This window comes from Branchiostoma belcheri, unplaced genomic scaffold (genome assembly GCF_001625305.1).
Source record: "Branchiostoma belcheri isolate BF01 breed outbred unplaced genomic scaffold, Haploidv18h27 scaffold8, whole genome shotgun sequence".
Taxonomy (NCBI): Eukaryota; Metazoa; Chordata; class Leptocardii; order Amphioxiformes; family Branchiostomatidae; genus Branchiostoma; species Branchiostoma belcheri.
This window is the reverse complement of record NW_017804464.1, coordinates 1118068-1141859: the sequence shown is the minus strand read 5'-3', so window position 1 is coordinate 1141859 and position 23792 is coordinate 1118068. Positions and strand designations below refer to the sequence as shown.

The 23792-nt window shown below is 40.6% G+C and overlaps 1 protein-coding gene across 1 annotated transcript in view; it reads left to right on the top strand.

Annotated features, from left to right (window-relative positions):
• LOC109486019 overlaps positions 1 to 23792 on the top strand; it is a 39235-nt gene that overhangs the window by 6000 nt on the left and 9443 nt on the right. The gene's annotated exons all lie outside the window — the stretch shown is intronic.

Sequence of the window (23792 nt, the reverse complement as noted above, 5' to 3'; positions counted from 1 at the left end):
TTCGCCGTGTGATGCAAGAAGACAAAAATCGAAGCGCCCTGCAGAGATATTACCACGGTCTAGTTCTGTGGAATTACTGGCTTAAGTTCAGCCGGGCGGCGCACTGCGTGGGGAGTTAACACGGTATGAATAGACTTATTGTACCGGCCAACTCCTCATGTGCACCTGAAGCAGTTATACTGTATGTGGGAATGTTACAAAGTGAAGTTTCGATGAAGCTATAGCTAGAAGGAGCGTTTTGTTCGAGAAGGGAAAGAATCCACTCGACTGAAATCTTCTTGCTTGTAATCCTAGACCCAAGAAGGTACTCTTGCTTATTTTTGACGTGTTCATGCGTTTTAATCGGGCTGTCTTTTTTGTCAACAGCCATCAACAGATCTGCAAGGAGTAGTAAGAAGGGCAGTCACTTTTTTTGTACAAAACTTTCGAAGAGCGACTCTTGAATCGGTAATATTACAAACTCAATGATGAAAACGTGGGTTCAGCCACAAAAGTTCCAGTCAAACGAAACGTATTTCTACAACGAACTGGGGAAGGTTATCTACAAAAACAGAATTTGATAGTTGTCGGTCTGTGACAAGGCGGAACACACTCACGACACACAACTGACGGCTACGTTTTAACGGAAGACGATACAGATCTCATTTAAAACGCAGATTTTTTTTCAATATATTCCGCCGCCATTTCCCCTGGGCTTTTGCGGGAGACTCCTGGCAGTGGAGTTAATCCCACGCGCGCGGGAGATGGCGAAAGCAGCAATCCTCCTGAAGCCTCGGTACTTGCAGCGACATTTATCTCCAGGCAGGATCGATGCTGCAGTACGCAACAGCATATTCGGGATGCACTTCGGGGACTTGGAAAGGGCGAGGAGTGCGGAGTTGTTGCAGACAGCGAGGCGAAGCCGCGGAACACCTCGCACGCTGGGTTAACTCGGGAAATGCCACCTGCAAATTGTTTTCTTAGCAAAGTAGCGGAAGGTGGGAGTGGGAGGAGGGGGGGGGGGGTGATAGATTGCACAGACGTAAAGCACAGGAAACGAAACTCGTTCAATTTGGGATTTTTTTCTTCGCCTTCCTCAGAAGATGAATGTTTTTGGTAGCTTTTTAGTGTATGTATGTATGTGTGTATGTGTTTCAGCGCGATAACTCAAGAAGCTATGGATGGATTATCATCAAACTTGATAGGTCTTAATGAGACGTCATAATCATTAGATTTTGGGCCACCTGGTGGCTTGTTGTGGTACTGCATCGGAACCTCTGGTTTTGATGAAGATGAAATTTCGTGATCTGGATATGCTAGAGTAACGAATGTTATATGATACATGTAGAAGAAGTGGCATTAGTTTTCAAATTAGTTTTCTTGTTTTCAAATCTAAAACTATCAGTTAATACCTTCCGGATCGAAAATTGAATGATAAGTATTACTCAAATAAGGATAGAACTTCCTCCATGACTTGAACAGAATTTATGGCCAATGTGATCAATATCTACGTACGTTTTATTTTGGTATCAATAACGTTACCGATGTACTGACATGATGAATTGAAGTTGTGTATTTTAGCCACGTGTATCAACTGTGGATTAGGTTGACTGTACCGTCAGCTATGAACGGAAAACAAATGGTGTACTGACAACTCAAGGATACTCACATATAGGAAGTCGTCCATCACAGCAGGGACATTTTTTAACGGAGTGGTTCAGTGCAAGGCCTATACGATCACTTCTCGGCATTGAACTAGAAATATGAGAGAAACATGGCTATGTCAAGAGATGGCGGTGAACGTTTGATTTGAAAGCCTGTAGATTGTAGGTCGGTGGGAAACACTTGTCAGGGAGGGAATTCCAAAACTTGGCCGTACAGGGAAACTGTAATAGTAAAAGATTTCGAACAAGGAATTTGGACGGTGAAGTTGTGTGAGCTAGTGGAGAACCTAGTGGAACGCTATAGAGTCCACGACTGTGGAAATAGATATAAGATTCGTGCAGGGCCAGTTCAGTGGGATCTAAATTATATATCAAGTACAAAAGATTTCACGAGAATCGATGCTTGAGACAGATTTGAATATATCTTTACATGCAAATAATTCCCACAATGCAAAAATAGGTAAATATATAAAAGACTGCTTTGTTATTAGAAAAAATACCAAAACTCATGATTACCCCTACTCGATTGCAACATTATATCAAAGGCAGACCTTATGTGCTAGTCCTTGTTGTTTGAGTAATTATAATTCATTAGGTTTCATTCTATTATGATAGTAGGCCTTATTCTATACTGTTTGTACTATGTTCAATAGTTGTTCCCAGAAAATTGTATTATTATTTGCAAATCTAGTTTCAGTGTCCTGAAATCGCTTTGGGTGCCTTTAAAAGCAACAAATGTTCTCAATCTCTCCTCAACACTAGGCATTTAATGAATGAAAGATGCTACAGGACGCACACATATAAGTTATGGTTAATGCATCCATGCTGGGAGAATGGCCAAGCTATTATACCGCATTGAACCTGCAACAGCGGCAAACCTATAATACACGCACGTGTGTCGAATGGCGAACATCGAGAACTGTAGCCTTACGTGCTCTGATGTTTCCAATACAACATTCATGTACATCTGGACGTTCAAATTCTTCATGTACTCACTTATAACCATCTGAAGTATTTCACAGTTTAGGGGCCTTTTAAAGCCTAGGGGAAAATAATTACACATTTATCACACTAAAGATCGATGCCTGGAGTAGCTTTTCTGAATGGTGCCGACCTGCAAGGCACACATTTCGTCATAAAAACCTCCTCAAGTACGCTTTAAGAGGCTTTCGGGTTAAAAGGACCCCATTAGTCTTTCAAGTAAAAAAGATTAATACAGGGAATAGAATAGAGGAGATGGAAAGCCACTTAGGACTGGGCTCTTTTGTAAGCGGTGCGTTCAAGTAAACTGCCAGCAATTTAAAAGTTCTAGCAGGTCCGGCTCTTGTATGGGGATGAAACTGAATGAAAACCCTGCGATTAGAATTCATCTTGGATAACGCGCTACTGAAAGTTGTTACGTTTCTCTGGTTATGATCAGAAAATGGCACATGAAAGAGGTGTTGTCCGCAGATGAATACAAAATAGTCTGAACGCCTAACTTTCTACACGAATCGAAAGTCAAAATTGACTGGCAACATCGCTACGAACACTGCTGACCAACTCCCGAACACCAGCCAACTACCAGCCAACAATGATCGAACCTCCCGTTCAAACTCAAATGAAACATAATCGGCTGGCACATTACCCGACTTAACTGGCATTAACTGACATTGGCAAATCCAACTTTTCGTGTAGTGGAGAGTAGGGACTTCGGCAGTGTTCAGGAGGCCATATTCTGCTATGTCTGACAGGGGCTGGAGCCCCCCCCCCCGGATATTCACACGTTATAACAGAACCGGTGAGAAACCAATGTCACGGTCGATTTTTTGGAGCGGATTCAATGCATTGTGTCTATGGCGTCATCCGCTACCATTGCGAATGGTTTATGGAAAACTCAGCCGCTGGTTTCTCTGAATGTCAAAGCACTAAGCTCATAAGCTGTCTGGATTCTAGTAGCCTGCGCAAATGTACTTGATTCGATTCGTCCGAGCAATTCAGCGTTATCATGATAGACTTTATACATATATATGTGATAAAGCATTGGTTATGGATTTCTTTCCATTCTGTCGACGATTCATGGCAAGCATTGGTATATATTTCCATTACGGTATAGGATGGCACAAAAGGCCATGCTTAAAGCCTTTACTATAAAAGAGCATAATTGACTTATGCGTTATAGACTGAACTAAGCATTTTGTAGGACCACGTAGAATCTCAAGCTTTTTGGTTATTTTGTCCTTTTTGTTCCATCATTTATCATATTCGTAAAGGGATTGATTCAACATAATTCAATGTACCTTCATGTAAAAAAAAAGTTAGCCAAGATAAATAGGCACAAAACGCCAAAGATACCTACAGTTGGATTTCCTGGCTTTCGTATGCAGTTGATTGTATCGTATTTTATACTTTACAGCTGAAAAAGTTGGACCTTGAGGACTTTACAAAATTGGACGCTTGGGACGGACTTTCCGCAATTTAGGGCACACCAAAGAATTGACTAAATATAAAACATCGATAAGCGTAAAGAAAATCTTCTCATTGTCACTATATTTCTTAGAGTTTATTCTCAGGACCATCTGATTTTATAGCTGATGCTCCCCCAGATAAACGGTTCTGAATAACAAAGACGACTGTGTTATGTCCAAAATCCTCTTTGCCAGAGGGTTGAGAAACGACCCAGAGCAAGACAAAAATTGATTAAAGCGACGAGACGATAAATTTTGTCATAAAAAAAAACCTCGCCGAGTCGCCGAATCAATCAGCCGTTTGACTGTTTTGTCAATGGCCGTAAAACGTTCCGGTAAAGTTTCTGATTTCACGATCAATTTTTATTCGTTTTTACTCGAGTCCCGAGCAACATGAAACGGTTTTATGAGAAGCACTTCAGTCATTTACCGTCCGTATCAAACTTGGTACATGCACGAGGTATCAAAGCTAGCCAGAAATCGATTCACCCTTGGACTATAGCCTAGATACCAGACCCATCACTGCACGAAAAGTTGTATTTTAATACCAATGTCAGTAAACGCCAGTAAAATCGGGTTATGCTTACCCGGTAAATACTACCGGACAGTAAGTATGGTAGTAAATAAAAGTCAAGTCTGGTAATTTTGGATTTAACAATTATGGTGGTAAATGAAATTACCAGATTTGACTTTTATTTATTACCATTGTACAGCCAGGCACTGTTTATAAAGTAAACATTTACCCGACATTACTGGCATTTACTGACATTATTAAATCCCACTTTTCGTGTAGTGCATAGCACGCTAGGCCCAGATTTAGTCCGCGTGGATCAAGGCTTAATTGAGGGGGCTGTGGTATAATTTCCTTGGGGGCATGCTGGCGCTGGAGCCCAGGAGCTGGCCTGTGTAAGCCCTGGAAACAGTCTGGCACCCAGGCTACTGGACATACAAATGGCGGAACATCTACATCCAAATTATGTATGAGATTGTATTTTGCCCATCGATTTCTTTGTGTGAAGCACAACGGAAAAGTAATCAATGAATTGGTGTGAGCTTGTAAAAGGATTGTAGTAACAAAATTGCTTTTTTTGTACAAAAATGACAAACTACCTTAACCTTTACTCTCCCATTTACTTCTCCACATTCACTTTCTCTACCCTGTCACCCTCCATACAAAATTTATTATCTACTCAGCCACAAATTCTATCTATGTTATATCACCTATTCCAGGAATATCTGAAAAACTAGACAAACGATCTTTGACGACAGCCGTAAATTTGCTCGGGGACCGCCGCCTGCAGTGGGTCGGCAGGGGGCGCCCCCGCTGGGACCTGTGTCCGGCCGTTAAGACGCCAGAGTCGTTTGATGTAGCACAGTCAATTCCGTCTGGCTGGAACACCAATTAGGAAGCCGCACAGGAGTGGGGAATCTGTCTTTCACAAAATTCCTCTAGGAAAACTAACGCGTGGGATACAGTGACCGATGACAAGAACATACATTTCCAAAAGTCGACGAGGAAAGATTTGATAACTTTTGATATGATTTTCTGTATTTCACATAAAGTCCTACAGGAAAACTTGTTGATATGGAGGTTATTGCCTTGTACAGATTATACATCAAGTTGCAAAGTCAATATGAAAGATATAATTTTATTCCCACAGTTTTTGATTTGTGTATTATAATGCATATGATACACACTGTACTATTCAATGTTTTGTACAGCTGCTTTCTTTTTTCAGATTCTAATGTCACTTCTTTTGAAATATTGTGTAATTCAGACTTTTGATTGTCGAAATTTCTTTGGACACTTTTGGCTTTGACTTTTTGACAGGGCAAAGTGCTACGGGACTTAAACCAGGTAAAATGGTGGTGTAATATTTACCTGCGAGGGAAAGTTCAGTTTAAATGAAACAGAAACTTGGCTCTTTCGACCGCGTAACAAAACGTAGCGGCTGGTTATATTTCACCTAACGATTTGGTACACCTAACCTTTGTACATCCAGCTCCAGGCATTGTTTCAAGCGCTTCTAATGGGGATGCCCCTACTGTACTTTGTGGCACGAAGTACGCCCGCAAACATTGTTAGAACATGACAGTTATAGCAGGTCACCTCATTATAGCGTTGTATTTTGACACAGGATTTGTCACATTACCCCAATTCTGTCACGCACTGGGATATAAATACACTGTATCAGCGACCACTCTGATGAACTAATTTGTACCTAGTACCTCACGTCAGGAGCTCGAGAGTGAAGTATTTATGGCCTGTCTGCCTGTCCATCTAGCCTCCATCAGGCCTTCCTACGGGGGTGCGGATCGTAGAATTCGGCAAAAAAGGAGACTAATTGGCCAGGATAGTCATTCCGCGGGAAGATTATTTTCCCCCTTTGAAAGGAAATGAACTATACAGTAGCCAAACTCAACGAGCCAGTTTTTCTCCCTATTCAACTAAATTTTACTGTTTTTAAACCCACGTTCTTAGACACTATTGTGTCTTTCTGTCTGTCTTGTGAACGCCTGGTTAATTCTGCTTTGGAAAATCATCGCATCCAAGAAATTTATAACAGTGTAGAATGCTGTCGGACAAATTTTCCCAAAAAATTGAAGTGATCTCTTAAAAACAACACCAAATCCGCCATCTCATATTGTTCGGAAACAATGATGGAAAAATCCTACGAACGTACTTAGTCAACAATCGGTTTCAAAGTCATGAACAAACTATGCGTTATGTCGATTGTCGTTTATCTATTTTTATTCCTGCAGTCATTTGTGTGATTATTTGTATTACATGATTAACTAGGTGCAGAGAGTTGTTTGAAAGGTCAGTAAATGTTATTACAGAAATAGCTGATAGTCACAGACGTCACTCCGAAATGCCACGATATTTATGGGACTGCCAGCTCATTCTGTTCATCAGCAAGCTTGAGAGGGTCTGCGGGTAATGCAATCAGTGATCACACTACAACTGCGACATCAGGAGGCCATTTCAACAGAAACGAGCAATTTTGTCTGGTATCTCTGACGTCGTGCCTAATGAACTCAGAACGCGCTAAAGATTAGGTGCAGATTGATAGTGTTTCTGTTGGGACAAACTTGTGCTCGCGTATCGTGAAGATACACGGTTAAATACACATGGTCGATTTGCCTCTTTCCCCTCTACAAAACCATTTTCAGTAATTTCAGAATTGACTTTACGTCGACATTCAACTAGAATATTGCAAAATACAAAATAAATCGAGCAACAATTATGTAAATTACATTCTATGAATTGCATTTAACATCTATGATTCGTATTCTTAGTCTCTAGAAAAAAATCAGCAATTTCATCATTGATTACGTTATACGTCGATAAAGGTTAGGTATCAAGGTAGAACATAGTAACATGAAAGATAAATCAAGCAACTGCATAAATAATGAAAATTACATTCTGCAAACCACATACTTAACTAATCTATTACAGGGCAATTTTGTATAGGGCAATTTTTCTAGGAAGACCAGATATGCTGTTGCAATATACGGACAGAAAAGCAACTGATTTTATCTATACGGATAGCATTACAGCCTACAGTTTTGTTCACCGCTTGCTTTATGTATGGGCGCCGGGCAAACCGCTATTTCCCCGCGGATGAACTTGAGGCAACCTTTCTCTGCTGACACCCGTGCCACAAGCGGTGATGTATAATGCATGCTGCCGGGCCAGGGAAGCAATGACATATGAAAGGCAAAATACCTACAAGATGACTGGCAATCGCTGCAGCCACAATGGCTGCCATACATCACTCTTTAGCATGCCATATCGTACCAGCTCGTACATACATAGACTTAGAATGGGGTAAACCACTTAGCGGACAGTCCTTTTTAATCACTAGTGTATCAACCTTGTAAATCTAACGAATATGTACATTCAGGTTCCCTGATGTCTGAACGGAGTTTTGTAGAAATATGAACAGCACCGGGGTAACTCGCTTAGCGGGCAGTCTTTTTAATCACTACTGTATCAACCTTGTAAATCTAACCAATATGTACTGTCAAGTTCTCCGATAATTGAATGGAGGGTTGTATGTAGAAATATTAACAGCAGTAAGGCTCATATTACTTACGCGTACTTTATTGCATTCACCCAGGGGACTAGAGTCGTTTACGGCTGAGTGTATTCCAAAAGCCAGTCTCCTCGCTTTATCATTTGTGTCATATCAGTAGAGATAACAGACGACTCCTGAGTGTGGAAGTTCTTACATAAACCAGGCCATATGGCGCCATGACTGTCATAGCGGTTAGAAATAGATTTTAGTGTGTTTACATCTTGAGAATCCATCGTATAGTACATGTTTTATTTACGTTGTAATTCTACCAATTGGCAAAATGCCACTAAAAGAATGCCGTTCATGTTCGATGACAAGCAAGACAAAGTGTAGTCGGAGCCTACACGTATTCAGCGGTATCACAATGATAGGGCTTAAAGATTATGATTCTCAATAACGTTGATAAACGCCCGTCAATGATTCTTTAAAAAGGGAAGCAATTGTCTCTAGATAAAGTTGTTAAACGCCAGCCAACGATTCTTTATTTAAGATGGGAAGCAATTGTCTCTAGTTTATATATGCCATCTTTAGTGGAAGGTATTTTTATTTTTGACGGATGCACTTCTTGCAAACGGGTATGATGCCGTCGCTGGTCGTTACGTTTTCTCGACATGATCAAACTATATTTCAAACTCAAGTTTCACAGTTTGATTGACAAATCAGGACACATCTGTGACCTCCAGCTGCCCCAGCCCTTGTCGTTCTGCAGGGCAGCTTTATCAAGTATCGCTGACACAATTTATCTGGTGACGGGTCAACAGTGACAGATGGAAGGAACACTACAGGCCTGTTTTGAATAATGTTAATCTATGACCAAAGACCCTGCAGACGGAATGTGATTGTTAATGATGACTTAATGGCTTATGTGGTCACCAATGATGATACTGATAGTAGCACCATTCTGCTGATGCCACGCTAAAAGTCAGCCTTAATTTGTTACAGTTGCCGTGATCAATACTTCTACCATTATGGAGGTCTAAAATAGCATTGTGTAGTTTGGTGCTCATCGTTTGGACAATCATTCATCAATTTCATGGGGAGCTTATGACCATGGGACGTATTTCGTCACTTATTGATATTCTTTCCATGTTCGCAAACGTATGTCACTGACATCGAATATAATGAACCAAGGTTATTTTTCATGGATGCCAGAAGGGTTTATCCCCACCCCCAATGTTGACTTCTGTTGGCATCTCCCAACAAGACTAACAAGAATTTGGAGACCTCAGACCTTCCCTGTAAATTTTATTTTGTTGGGTTGATGTTCTCCTTCTATATCGCGCAAAGGCAACAACTGTCTAGAAGATCGTGTAACGACCAACACATGTGAAAGAAACGAGCGCATGGTGTAGAGATGTAGAAATTATCAATGTCTTCCTCACTCTGCGAAAAACCTACCCCAACCATATCCATTACAACATGTGGAAGCACACACACACTGATAGACAGACTGATAAATACACAGAGAGACCAAAAACAATACCTCCATTTTTCACGGACGTAACTAAATGTGGTTTCCACCGGAAAAATCACATTGTCCAGTAATTGCAACATTTCAGTTCCCAAAATAGCAAATCGCCGCCTTATTCATTCTCATATAAGGGCCACCAGCACTTGGAATCCTCAGGAGATTCCTACCTGGCAGTAATTCAATCAGGTCTCCTAGGACGTGATTTACTGGGTCTAATTCCAATACTGTTGGTAAATTGGACATGGTCGCCTGGCGGTGGCCCCTCGTTTCATGCCCAATTGAGTTCCTTCCTCGTCTTTACCGTGCTGATAAATCTGCTCGCCAAGGACAATGGAGCTGGCGACAAGGATACATGTCTTCTTTCCGTGGAGCTACATGAGCGGAAAGATAGATGGAGTAGTGCTTCAAGGACCATTACGTGCTCACAGGCACGGATATACATCAAGTTTGATATCACAACGGCGCTTGGCTGATTTGCCTGTCTCTTATCGTGACACTCGGGGCATCACGTCTGCTAAAACAATTTCTTGTGGTAATTCTTTTTCTTGTTAGCTGGAGGACATTATTCCAACACTATCTTATCAGAAGGTTTATCACGATATTGTTTTATTACTTGATGACAAGATGACTGAAGTGCTGGTTTGGGGTGAGACTGTACTTTATTAGTGTGTCTAACGTGACATGCGCCCCCTTTTATTATTACCTCCATGAAAATTTGAGGTCTTGTTTTTGGTCTCTCTTTCTCTAGATATATAAAATAAATTAATAAATATTGTTACAGCATCGCTCACCAATGAATATTTACTTTGACCCCCCAACGTTACTCAATTGAAGCCCCTATCTTCTTACTGACTATATATTACTCATGTCACTGCATGACTTCAATATAGCTCTGGCCTCTGCCTGCTACATGTACATTTTCCTACAAAAGCATAAAAACCATGTAGGTTCTCAGGCAGATAGTTTGGACAAACTACGACGGACAGCGAGGAATTTGTTAGACTGCTACTACTAAAACCGGTGCAATATCTCAATCGGGTAGAGTGCTCGCTTTGTAACAGGGAGGTCGTGAGTTCAAACCCCGGCTGGGTCAGACCAAAGACTTTAAAAATGGTACATATTGCTTTCTCTGCTTAGCACTAGGCATCTATGAGAAATGTATGAGAGTATGAGAAGGTTAAACACTGACAACACTACCAGCGGCCTAGCCCCCTACTGTAGTGATTGCACAACTGCGTGGCCCAAGGGCTACAGAAATGGAGGTGGGCACCACCCCTATGCTCTGAACAGAGTGGAACGGGAATTTTTTCCACTACTAGTTCTGTATCTACAGTCTCTGGAACGTGCTGGCAGTAACGTTAGATAAAGACCAACTGTTGGGCAGTGGAGCGTACAGTACTATATGGCCCGGACAAGGCACTCCAACTGACATGCCCTTTCCCTCACATAGAACACTGATAAAGTTTGCCCTCAATTGGCCGAAGACAGGCAATCAACAGCTACTTTGTCTTCTGCGCGCCTCCGATAGATGTGGGGAAAATTAAACTTGACCGCTGACGTTGTTCTTATCCGTTCACGTGTGGTGGCAAAGAGCCATTTCAATCAACTGCGCCTTTCAGTAGCTTGTACGTGGTCTGCGTGGTTATTGCGGCTCTTCTTGAAAAGTAGATGTATTATTTCTAGTTGTCCTATTCATTGGTCTAGAGATTCATTGGTCTAGAAATGATATTCGCTACAAAATATGATCATATATCACCAGTGTTGACGTCATACTTCAGAGAAGCCACGTGACAAGCTCACTGGGTCAGTCTATTGAAGAAGACCAGAGTGACTGGTCGAAAGCTCTAGGTGAGCTTTGTGTTGGAACAAAAGTTTTAACTGTAAATATGTAACTAAATATCAAGAAATGAACTTCCATGATACGAATGCAACGTACTTAAAATGAATTTTACATTGGAGCACTCCTAACAGAGAAAGTAACCCTATAGATAAAGTAATCCTAATAAAACTGTAACCGTCAGCAGCCAAGAGGCAATTGACAGGGAGCTTATCTAATGAGCATCTAGTAATCCCTAACCTAGAAAAGCTCTAAAGGCAATAATTGGTCATATAGAGTCGATCCGCAGTTCGTTTGAAATGCCTCAGCGCCTGGAAGCCGGCATTTATTATGTTTGGTTAGGCATAGGATAATGTTGTGTTTTATGTTTTAGTCCCGGAAAAATTAGGGTCACTAGGTAGGGATTATCTTTTTTCTAGACTTTAGCGATCTCTATATAGTGACCCAACTTTTACAATGAAGTTGGACAAAGGAAAACTTGCATAAGGACGTTTATAGTTTCAATGCCGATTGTACAACTTTTCGTCAGATCATGGAGCTAGAAAATGTCGATCAGCTCGAAAAAAGCATGTCCCTTGCAGGGTTCCACACACACACAAAACGCCAGGGTCGGCAGTTTTTTCTGGGGTCGGTCGGGAAGCAGGAGACACAACATTTTTTCCTAGGTCTTATCAGCTGGTGCAATTCATTAACCGAATTAAAGGATCGACATCTCCATGCATCACCACCAATGGTTACAGGCAAATCCAATCTAATTTCCGGGGACCGTTAACGGTTTGATTCGAAACAAATCGATGGTGTCATAACACGCTGGACGTTAAAGAGCGTTCACATCGATTGGGAATTCATCAGTCTGTGTGGGACAAAAGTTGGTAATCTAAGGACGGCGTCTTTTTGACTCAGGCAATATGGGCTGCATTGTGCTGTTTTATTTGTCATTAAACTGATACGTGGTTGATAAATGAATTGATATACAATGGTATGAAATTAGTTTTGGAACCGTCTTCTATAATTAGGTATCTCAAATCAATACTTGACATCGATAGTAAGAGATAAGGGTGATAAGATTGATTATCATAGTAATATAGATATAAAGATAAATAATACAGGTGACTAAAGTCAATATCTGTAGTATAACGTTATTGTCATGAATAAAGTGACTTGAAATGTTTTGCAGCCTGCATATGTATTTGAGAAGCCAAAGTCAATAACTGATATGTATAGTAAGATAAGGGTGTTGCAATTGCTTATCATTATAATGTGTCAATATTAACATGTATAGTAAGATAAGGATGTTATATAAGGGTGTTATGTTTTATATAGCCTGAATATTTTTGAGTGTGCAAAGATTGGTCCAAAGCCACTTGAAGTGTTTTATGGCTTGATTGCTTTGAGGATCATCAAAGATTGGTCCCAGATCACTATTTGGTGGTGATGTTTCTAATAAATGTAAGAAAGAATGAATAATGATTCGAATATGACCTTAAACGAGACGTTCTATGCACAATATATTACGGGTTTTGCGCAGGCACAATACGTTCTGGGCTTGACATCTGTATATTTAGACAGACTCGTGTAAAATCTGGTAACCTAAGAAAGAATGCGAAAGTTGAGACCTAACATGAATAATTGCTTTAAGAACATGCCCCGTCTTTAACGGACTCAATATCATCGATTTCACGTTAAAGATTTCCCAGGTGATTCCTCTAAGTCTCTGTGGAAATGGAGAGTAAAGAAAAAGGTGGAGTAACGAAAAGAAAATCTATAAACCGAAGATGAACCCCAGTCTCTAAAATTGAGTTCAATTCTGTAGCTCCTAGATGGACCACTTATTGTGTAGTTGTAGTCGCATGAAAGGTCATGAACCTCTAGATATTGGTTCTCATAATTCTCCTGGGCGGATAGCTCTCTTATTGTGTTTTATTACTAGATGTCAATGACATGCAGTGGGTGGTTATCCCATAGGGATACGAGTCAGGCAAGCCAACCCAGACGCTAATGTTGTATTAGGGTCTCATATGTCTTTCCTTGTCATGCCGCTTGTTCGACCAATCGTATTATTCGGTACAGATTTTTCTTGGTAAAGTATGAATGGTGGTCGGTGACATATAAAAAGGCGTGTTTAACGCGATTCGTGCCCCCATCCATTGTTACCTCCATGAAAACTGGAGGTATTGTTTTTGGTCTGTGTGTGTGTGTGTGTTTGTGTGTAACCCTGCATATTTGCGGTCAGCGTAACTTAAGAAGGCCTTAATGGAATTGTGATGATATTTGGTATATGGGTAGGTCTTGGAAAGACAAAAAAGTCAAGGTAAAATTTTGGCCTCCTGGCGGCTGACCTTGGTACTGCAGCAGAATTTCTGTTTTATTATCTTTCGTCCTGGACATGCTATGGTCTTCATTTTTTTGTGGCTGATAGCTTTTCATGTTATGAACAAGTGGTGTGGTTTGGTCCCCCTAGCTTGTTGAAGAATAGACATACTTAGCATGATAGTACATATCTGTCTCACTAGACTTAACACAGGTCACAACAGAACAAATGTACAAGTAGAAGATGAAAAGCTGTCCTTGATGCACGACCAACGATGATAAATCATATCATTTAGCAACAATTTGCTCCTTGCTCCATTTGCATGGCCGACGGTTAGGAAGAAAAGACGGTAACGGCTTTACGTGTAGACGGGCCATTGCCCCCTCGCGTGAGAAAAGGGTCTGATTGCTGGGAAGCTTCAAAGTCGTTTCCGCCTCTGTAGCTCACACTGTGCTGGTCTAATGAGCCGTAAAGGGTATCTGGTCATCGGCTGTGCAAATGAGGAGCCGAGGGGATTACTGGTCCTTGGTGTTGGCGAGTTTTGGTTTAGTGTTGTTTCCTTTTGGAATTCTAATCAACTACCCCCCAGTACGTGCGTTTAGTGTAAATTTGTGATTTAAAAAAATACTGAGCAATCTAACCCGGTGCAATGACCAAGTGGGTAGAGTGCTCGCCTTGCATTCGGTAGGTAAATCCCCAAAGAGTTCTATCCCCAAAGAAACTTCTAGGTAACTTTGAGGAATAAATCTATCTTACACACTAAAATGTTACTCATTACTACACTACATATTATGGGTACTACACTACATATTATGGGTACTACACTACATATTATGGGTACTACGCTACATATCATGGGTACTGCACTACGTATTATGGTTACAAAACTACATATTATTGGTACTACACTACATATTATGGGTACTGCACAACATATTATGGGTACTACACAACATATTATGGGTACTACACAACATATTATGGGTACTGCACTACATATTATGGGGGAAACTGCCAACAGGTTCTGTAGCACCTAGTGGTCGGCTGTGCAACGGCGTTACTAAATGTCACATTTAGCCTCTTTGATGAGAATTTTATTCCGTTCCTCTCCTGTATTGTAAATTTCATTACAACTCGCTTATGGAGTGGAGATTTGATAGCCCGCCTTACGGCATGCCTGGGTAACCATTGGAGATGAAATCGTCAGAGTTGGATGTATCTCATCAACCTGATCTTGAGCGATCCATTACGTTGGCGGAAATGGAGTTTTGAGATGGTGAATTTCATCAGGAACGTCGTTTAGGAGACAGAAACCGCCGGGTGACAAACTTTGGGAGAGGATGTTTTCATCAGACTAGAAACGCATTAGGAAGCATCAATTTGTCAGGCAGTTCTCCTGAGGGATGGAGTGCATCATTTTTAGGTGATTGTCCTTAACTGAACGAGAAAGGCGTTCGTATGTTAAGCCCCTGTCACACATAGTCGAATACGGCCTCCCGAACACTAGACGAACTCCCCCTAACAATGGCTGGGAGTAGGTCGGGAGGAAGTTCGGCTGTGGTCGGCTACTGTTCGCCTGCGCCAGGCGAATGTTTAAACTGTTTGAAACATTCGGTTGTGGATGTGAGATTCGGTCATGGCTGGCGGGTGGTCGGGAGTAGTTCGTGGCGTGGTTGGTATAGAAATGTAAGCGTGGTCTAAAACTGGCCAGAGTGCTCCCGAACTTTATCCATTTGTCGGCTGGTGTTCGGGGGAGGTTCTGACTGTGTGACAATGTTGGGGTTGAGAAATGGATGTGTCTTTTTTTATTAGTGACGTAAATATTTCCCACTTCTTGTTACGATTTCCCAACTCAAGCGAACCGTATGGTTCCCATATGATGGATAAAAATGTATTAGTAATGTCTTTCTTACATGTATGCATGATATACGACGACATCGCATTATAAAGCCAAGACGTGGGTAGATAAATCTTACACAGCCCGCCTCAAAACCACCCGCAACGTTCCAAAAAACAGAATATATCACCGCCAGCACTCCCCAGCGCCGCGCAAACCATCAAGAATACATCATTATCAAACATGTCATCCAAGGGTTTGTTATTATTAGCGTCTTGCTCCGATTCGCCTAGAGCACACACCCACTGCAGGACGGGGTCCCCACGCGGTAATAAGGCCATGTTGATTTGATTATATGGATGGCTTCTTCTGGGAAATCAACAATAATGCGAGCGTGCGAATAAAAAATGTTTGGCAAAAAAAGTTGCCTTCATCATAAAATCTACGTGGTCATGAAGGTCGAACAAATGACTAAACACACAGAGTATTGTATTGCAAATAATAGACTCTTCATTTTCATTTCTTCACATTCTATTTCAATTGATTTTGCCATAATACGACATTAGTATAGTTTTACTGGCATTTTTACCATGAAAATGTTATTTTCCAAAGTTGTTTCAGTAACAAATGGATGTTGTTGGCAGTTAACTTGGCAGAATATAGGTATCATTTCTTGTTTAACACGATTTATGATACCAAAATTAAAAAATGTGGGAATCTTGTTTTTTTGGCCCGCCTTGTTTTTTTTTTTTGTTAAATCGCATTAGATTTGGAGTCTGCAGAGGATGTCATCCATGAAATTCCCTTGCTGCGGCCTAAGGGAGAGGCACGGCACCACAGCCGGCTGTTCACCAATTATCGAACCGCTGCCGAACCTGGTGGGAGGCCGGCAGTAGGTTGATGAATAGAGACGGGGGAATTATCTTGCTATGGTAACAGGTGTTGACGTGGATCATTACCCCTGTGCTAAGCACGGGTATATTCACCTTCCTTCATTAAGGTTTGGTATCAAACTACGGGAGACGGGGCTTCCGCTTGTACTTTATCAATATAAAACATGCTTATGTATCTACCGAGCAGAAGTTATTTAAAACAGCATACGAGAGATCGCCATGACGTCACGGTCAGCCGTGAGTGGTAGGCAAAAGCGGGGGACAGTTGGGTAATTTGCATACGTATACCGCTGGGAAATTTGCATATGTATACCAACATTTGCATGTCTATGATGTAATGGTCATGTAGACCCGAAACGCGAGAAAATTGTTTTTTTTTTAGAGAAAGGGTAGACTACAATAATTCTAGATGCAAAATTGTGTAAAATGTAGGCTGAAAATCACAACTTAAAAGCGTACTTACGAAGCTAGTAGTGCCGTCGGGTGACACGCGACATTCTAGGATAATCAGGCAGATGACGTTGACCTTTGCTGACCGTCAACTTGTAGGATAAACCGATGTGTTGTCTTCGTATTCTTGTCCTTCTCTCATCTGTGAGATCGTTTGAAGAATCATCTGTGCGTTCTGGATAGGAATGCTTCAAGTGGAAGTTATCCTCAGAACTATGGCGCCATGCCTAGACGGCTTCTACATCACAGAAGAGGAAGGGGGAGGGGGCTTGATATGACCTCGACAAAGGTCAATATAGGTCAATTTTTTCACCTGATTACACCATAAATTGTGGCTTTACCCAGCTACTGGTATTACGGGCCGTACGTCTTTTAAATCTTCTTGGCTTATTTTCCAACTAGGCCTTTAGCGACACTAACCTACAGTAAACGACTGTATTCTTTCTCATATAAACTAGACAACAGAATATCGTACAAAACGTAATTATGTACCAAAGGCAGTGAATACCTGTAAAGTCGGGTAAAGTTGTTACTAGCAATTACTACCATTGATAAATCCAGTGGTTATCACTGCATTTAGGCAGGCAGTAAGTAAAAAGAGTGACTCTCTCAGTCCCAAGTTGGTTTCAAGCTCCTCGGAGTCCATCGTAGCTATTTTTCTCTGCTAGTTCATCTGACCCGAGCCTCCCGTCTTCACTGCGGTGATAAATGTAATCACGGGAAGCCCTGGTCAAGTGCGATTGCTCAAGGTTTAACCCCAGTCGGACCTGAGAGCGCAACCAGGCCATGAAACACCACCGACTGTTTGCAATCAGATCTTTATTGACAATAGATATTGCCTGGTCTTCAAACGTGATGACAGCTCGAGATCTCACAAACTACCAAGGAAATTACTTCCGTTATACGCTTTCCTGGAAATTGCATCGACGGCCATGAACTTGAAATAGTCTTTTTTTTTACAAATACGTAATAACTGCTATATTCATTGACACACAGGAATACGTGTTTTGAAATCAAAGAGGTTTTAAAACGAAGGGAGCTAAAAATTTTCACCTGGTTTGTAACACACGCTCTTTTTTATTTTCAAATCTTGACAATATAGTTTTTTTAGAAATAGTTTTTATTTCAAATATACAATAACTACTAGATTGATTGATTGACTAACAGGAATACGTGTTTTGAAATAAAAGAGTTTTTTTTTATTCCAACATGTAATCACCAGACGTGGTGACGACACACTCAAGTTTTTTCAACTTATATTAATGCCGCCACCAACACAGGGGACAAATACATGACAGGACAATACTCATTTACACCTGAGCGAAGTGAGGAAAGCCGTGTAAAGTGCCTTTCCCAAGAGGTTAAACTGAAGGGAGCTGAAATTGGCACCTGGTTTGTAACACATGAACTTTTTTGACTGTCTTATTTCAAATCTTCACAATACAGGAGCAAAGTCATAAATGAAAATTGCAATTACTTGATAAATATCTTTACTTCACCATGCATGGCGGAGACATATAATAGCGTTACAAAATATATTGCACAAGAAAACCTGGTTATGGTACGTATGTTGTCATTGCGATATATTTCAGGAAATACCTACACATCGGAAATTACATTTTGTTACGGCCATTCAACAAGTTAGATTGGATATTCGATCAAGTTGTCGTTGTCGCTATGCGTGGGATTTGGTGGTAAGAAAAAAATCACCCTACCGATGAATTTACCCGTAACTGGTTATAACTTATAACCAAACGTGCTTTAATTATGTAGAATATCAGCCGGTTAAAAATAGACATAAGATTGTTAGTATTCTTAACAACAGTACGAGAATAGAATGAGAAAATATCAATTTTCTATTTAATAAAACCTGCAACGAAATGTGAAAAAAAAATGTGCAATCGTAGTATGATGCAAAAGTGCAATCAAGATGAACTTCTATGAAAAATGTGCAATGTTTAGTAGAGTGGTGCATACTGCATTTCCTTGAGCCAGGTCAAATCCTCCAGATTTGAAAGGAGCCCAGAAGCGTCTGTATTCCCTTGATTAAAGGTACCAGACCGATGCATCACTAGTCACGGCAATGTTACACATCGGCAGCTTCATCAGCGTACGGTCTACCCGCCGGCAGACGGACCAGTGACCCGGGAAGGTGTCACCCTGCCAACATGTGTCAAGCGGATGGGAAGGTCACCAGCAGCCGCTAGTCAGCGACCTTTACTGGCAATCGTTCGAAGATATGATGCAATGCAGGATGAGTTCTGGATGGGGCTCATGCATGATAGTACATGGACGACTTACAAATCAGTATGTGAGTCATGTGACTTGCCAAAAAAGTTTGTCGTTTTTGCAATTAGGATGAGATTCACAAAGGCATGAGCCGTTTGGATCAATAACTACAACAAGGACTGCTCTCCAAATCTGTGAATCCTGCCGGCTTAGTTTTCAGCGTGTTCATTATGCAAACTGGTTGGTGGAGGCTTGTCCTGTTTAACCATGGAGGTAAAAGCCTCCCCTCCATGGTTTAACCTGTCTGGCCTTGTACATGTGAAAGCACGAATTTCTCAAAGCTGCCCCTCACTGCAATTCCATCTAAGCTGTCCAATATTAAATCTAAGCCTGAGAAACAATCACACAATCCAAACTTTCAGAATAGCTTAAAGCATTGAGTAAGCGAACCTTTACGCGTGCTTTAAGCTGTGTTTAAAGATCGGATTTCATGCATTGCCAGTAATCTTATCACAGAAATCATCAACATCACGTGTAAGCCGAAGGAGTCTGATCGCATCGTAACATCTCATTCAGATCTCTGCTGTAGGCTTCAGAGGAGAACGGGATAAATACGAGTAATTCAATGCGTGGAAGCGGTCAGTTTTTCCCGGTGATTAAACAGTGGAGAGAAGCTTAAGACCCGCGGCGCCTCTCCCAAGCGCGGCGCTCCACGCACGGCTAGCGGCAATCAGTGGGTGTGATTACGGCGGCATTTCTGCTCGTCAGGCCCTAATCAGCGGCGTGGTAGAGCAAATTGACCTCTCGCCCTTATTGTAATCCTGCGCTCCACTCGCGAGAAAATCATTGAGACACAGATTCCACTTTAACGGAGGGGCCGTGCCGAGAATGGTAAACCCCCGGTCTCTCACAATACACCAAATCCCATCCTTAAACACATCTTAAAGAAAATTTTATCATGCTTAAAGGTACGTGCGAGGGAAGAAAAGGGACTTTTTCGCATGATTTACGGCGTGCTTTAACAATTTACCTAGTAGTGACAACCTTTAGTTTTATCTAGCATCTTTGCGTTATTGTTTTAAATGGTGGTTTGCCGAAAACTTAGATCATTAGCATTCTTGTGTTTCTATTATTGTACCTATTGGTTATTATACTTTTATTATGGGCAGGGGATCAGCAAAATGCTTCCACCTCTAGTTATGCTTTATGTAAAAAAACTAAAATAAATAAATAGATAAATAAAAGAATGAATTTCTTGCAGAGTCACATCCTCCTTAATGATGTCGACTCTCGAGTTTTCAATGTTGGGAAAGGGGATTTTGACCGTGAAGGGTATCTTTCTACTTAAGTGAATATTTGTATGTGCCGTCGCGAACACATCACATCAAATTGCTGCATCGGTCTTCCTTGATTTGGCAGCACCAAAAATTGCTTCAGGTTCATCACTAATGATGCAGATAACCAACAATCATATCAGAGATACTGATTACAAGCTTTCAACTTCACGTTAGGAACTTTTGATGTATGGAAACCGGCGTAAACCGTTTCATTGAAATGATGGTGTAATCATTGTGGGTGGACAGAACTTCATTTTCAGATCTTACACAGTTGAGATATACATCTCATCATCATTACTCATCCACCTTCTGAAGGTGGAGCGTCCAAAAAGTTTCACTGGCTTCTACCAGTCAACTAGTTTCTAATTCTGAGTAACTCGTTCATTACGTTGCTTATAGAGGAATAGGCATCCGTTTTAAGGCCTTAATATCGTTACTGTACCGTCAGAATTACAGGATTTGCAGTTAATGAATAGTTATTGACTCCCAGTGAGTATGTCTAATCACCTGTGAGTGGCAATGTCTGCTTTGAATGCATCTCATGATTTCTCATCATAAAGTTATTATACCGTTTATCAACTATCTAAGCAGCCTTGTAATCTAATTCATTACGCCCACCTGGCTCGTTAACGAGTCCAATATATAATGATAATATAGGGTACGCAAAGATAAGTATGTAATTAATATACAGAGATGCAAGTTGGGACGGTATATGCCACTTTTAAAAGTCAAAAGTCTACAGATTCCCATAATGGTCATTGAACATACTCTCCAAGCATTATGCAAGGCTTATGCTTCGACTTATTCTTTCCGTGATTATAGTCGTAAGGTCCAACAATTCTTTGATATATTTATGGTTTGTACACAGTAATTCCTCTTCTTCTAGAATGTAGTTGATTTTATGTTTAACATGAAATGTAATGAATTTTGTTTAGAAAGTTTTTTGTTCGTTTTTAATCTCATTTGGACAGAATGAAGAAAACCTCTGGTAATGGGGGAATTTATAATACATAAAGTGGCATGTCATATAGTATGTCACATGTACAGCCTATACAGCCTATAACTCGCTTAACACGGTAATTAAACAGGCATCAACAATAAATGCCTTTAAAGTAGCGCTAAGAACATACGACCTCTGACCCTGACCTCACGGACAACCGACTGTCATTATTTGACAATACGACTATGCTTAACGATTTTGACTATTTGTTTTGGTTGTTCCGTTGTGTTTGTATGATTGATTACGTGTACCCTCTGTTTATATCATTTATTGTCATTTGCTACGATTGATCATTTGATTAATCTGTTTTTTTTTTGTTTAATTTTATTGTATTCCATGTTGTCCATTGTGTATGTTCTGTTGGGCTACCTTGGAAATCAGTCTTTCAGAGACTGAAGGTACCACCCAACTGTTTTTAAGAGCAATAAATAAATGTTTGTCGTAATTTGGCTGAATGGCTTTGAATTGGATGATGTTCAACAGAGCAGTCAGCCGTCAAATAACTATAGTTCTGCTTAGATTGGAGCATTGCTACCAGATGCAGCCATTGGTGATTAGACCGAATTTAGGAGCTTTACCACCAACCGTGACACCTTCACGTCAGAAATGTCGTCATTATGTAGTAAATGCCAAAAGGGACAAGCGTGAATATTAGGTCACCTTTCCAAAGTGCTGCTGATCTACTCCCGAACACCAGCCAAACACCAACCAACCGATCCTGCTCCCGACCTACTCCTAATATAGTATCAGCTAATATGTCATTATCATGCAATCGCCCTGGAGAATGCTTACTAATTACTTTCATGACTACAGGCATATTCCAAGTTAATTGTTTGGCATATATAAATACATTTAGTCTAATATATTCACTTAATTGTTACACAGAGAGCGAGAGACAGACAGGCAGACCAAAAAACAATACCCCAATTTTTCATGGACGTAAAAACGCTACCAAAACATAATCTATTTGGCGAAGGTAACAATGCATGCAGTAGTAGCTGACACACAAAAATACAATGAGAAGTACTTTAAAAGGCTGGATAAGTTATGACCTTGCGTGATACAATACACAGCAACATTTTCACAAGTCGTGATAAATCACCTTTGTGACGAGTGACGTGGGTTGATACAGTACAACCAAATAACATGGAAGTGACGAGACCCCAGCAAAACTAACTGGCCCAGAAATGTTATCTAAATCTCATTAACTAGACATGATAGGGGCAGGGGTCACTGTTGGTGTGGAGAACGTAAGCCTTTTGTCACGTCCTTCTCAATACGATTGATGTATCTATAAGTAAAAAAACTAGGGCGTGTGGCGCAACGGCAGAGGGCTCGACTTGGAACCAGGAGGTCCTGGGTTCGAGTCCTGACATGCCACAAATTAATCGTTCATGTTACCTGTACATGTACAAGGGTTACCCGTTTATGTGTCAATCATATGGTTATATTACTATGAATGACGACCTTTATTGCACATTTTTGCCACACTGGGGTAAGTACAGGTCACAAACACATGGTGAACAGATACAGGTGTCGAAACTTTAGAGCTTGTGGAAAGCATGAACCGTGTAAAATGAGATACATAAGGTTCAAATTCATGTACCAGTAAGTCGAAAAGTAGGCCCATTTTGGTATAATATGTGTCGGTACTTACCTGTACTGGATTATCTTTACATGGACCGTTTAAAATGAGATACATAAGGTTCAAATTCATGTACAGATGAGTCGAAAAGTAGGCCCATTTTTGTATATATAGCAATACTTATCCGTACCGGTTTATCTTTTCATCAAAAATATAATTATACTGCAATAGAAGGAATCGAAAAGTGATTGAAAAGCACGGACCGTGTAAAATGAGATACGTTAGATTCAAATTCATGTACCATTATGTCGAAAAGTAGGCCCATTTTGGTATATACATCGGTATTTACCTGTACTGGCATGGATTATCTTTTCATCAGAAATATAATTATACTACAATATGGAAGCCGTCGAAAATGGTGGAAACTGCATGGACCGTTTAAAATGAGATACATAAGGTTCAAATTCATGTACAAATAAGTCGAAAAGTAGGCCCATTTTGGTATATATATCGGTATTTACCTGTACTGGATTATCCTTTCATCAGAAATATAATTATAGAATAGAAGCCAACGAAAATTGGCTGAAAAGCATGAACCGTATAAAATTAGATACATACAGTGTAAGGTTCAAATTCATCGCAAAGAAGGTCCATTTTTGAATATATATAT